Source organism: Pangasianodon hypophthalmus, chromosome 23, assembly GCF_027358585.1.
Source record: "Pangasianodon hypophthalmus isolate fPanHyp1 chromosome 23, fPanHyp1.pri, whole genome shotgun sequence".
Lineage (NCBI taxonomy): Eukaryota > Metazoa > Chordata > Actinopteri > Siluriformes > Pangasiidae > Pangasianodon > Pangasianodon hypophthalmus.
Window position 1 is genome coordinate 5,688,224 of NC_069732.1, and position 1,917 is coordinate 5,690,140.

Genomic DNA, 1,917 nt, shown 5'->3' on the forward strand with positions numbered 1-1,917 from the left:
ATACTGATTATGTTTTCTAAGAATCTTTGTGTTATGTAATTATTTTTATTTCTGTTGTGTAACAGAACTGACTCAAGGAAATGTAGCATAATCTCATTTGTTTTTAAAATTCAAGAATTAAAAAAATTTAAATCTCACTACCATAAAAGAGGCAAAATAGACAGCCTTTTAAGTTTAACTTCAAACACGATCATATTTTTGGTGCTCTCACTCACTCACTGACTCACAGGGTCGCAGGGGATCTCGAACCTATCCTGGGAACACTGATCATGAAGCGGGATTGCACCCTGGATGGAACGCCAGTCCATCACAGGACATAATGCACTCATTACAGGGTACAATACGTTCACACACTCATTCATGCCTAAGGGCAATTTATCTTTACCAATCCACCTACTGACATGTTTTTGAAAGATGGAAGAATACTGGAGGAAACCCCCACAGATACCGGGACATATTCCATACAGTCCAGTAAAAATAAATGTTTTATGGACTGTTAAGATCATTCATAGTTTAGCACTAATGAGTACCTGCACTTATGCCAACGTTTGTATTTAGCTCTGTTTGTATTTCAGCTAGAATGTGTATTTCTTTATTTACTTTTGGTCTTCCCTACAACTATCTTAAACTTATTTCTGGTCAGTTGATGTGAAGTCATGTGGCAGCTTTATGAGATTCGGTCCGACTTTTAATTAAATGCCAAAATAGAAGTAAAACTTTTCCCATAATCTTACAGTGACATTGCATATGTATAACTGTACAGTAATTCTCATATGGCTTTTTGTAACTTTTCTCCTGAGATCTTTTCTTTGGAATTTCCGTTTATTTGACCCCAAATAATTTTGTCCAGATTTCAGGGAACTGGCGAGTCTTTAAAGGCTTATTTACTGCAGATATGCTCTCAGACTCACACTAAGCATGACGCTGTTTTGTTTTCTTACATTCCTGCAGTACATTTCACACACACACACACACACACACACACACACTCACCTCCCCACCTCAGTAAGACACACATTCTGTCCTCCCACTAACTCCTTATTTGATGCACTTTGACTCCCTACATACATGGAAGCAGCTGCAACTCCTCCTAATCTCACAAGTCCCCATTTTTCATTTTTACTATTTGCTTTATATGGGAAATAAATAACTGTAAAAGACATATAAAGAGGAAATAGATTTTTGCAAGATGAGTCCCTCATAGCGTTGCAAATTTAACTCTGCAATAAAAAGTGACTTAAAAGGAAATTAAAGAAAAAAATGAAAATGAAATTCAAAGTGATTGTCATAAAATGACTAAATGCAGAAATTAAATTAACTAATAATAAGAATCGTTATAGTTAGAATGATAGATGGAGCACTGTTTAGCAATAATGGTGCATTATTCCATCACAGTACTATAACAGATAGAAAGTTTCTGCAAAACATTTTGTCAGTTGACTTGCACCTGATTTCTTTGCAAGAGGCATGATGACTAATGACATACCAGGCATACCATAGTAAGGCATTAAAGCTGGAAATAATCATGGAATTTGGCTTGCTATTGATTTAGTGCATGTAAAAAAAAAAGTGTGCCACTCATAACCACACACCAGGAACCAGAGCAGGCTGTATATAAGAAACGATACATATTTTTTTGAGGCAAAATCTTGAACCAAAACATTTTGACATCTTGTGTTCAGGGCTTTAATGTCAAATGGACCATAATACACAATTAGATTTAGGTTAATTTGTTTTCCACCTTTTAACTTAACTTCTATGAATCTAATTTAGGCAAAAATGATTAAAAATAGAATAAAATAAACATAAAAATAATACAATATACAAAATACAGAATAAGCCATTGTCCCTGTATTGATTTTTGTAGTTTAGTGAATGCATTCTGCCACCTTTTTGTGTTGCAGTATATATAAACAC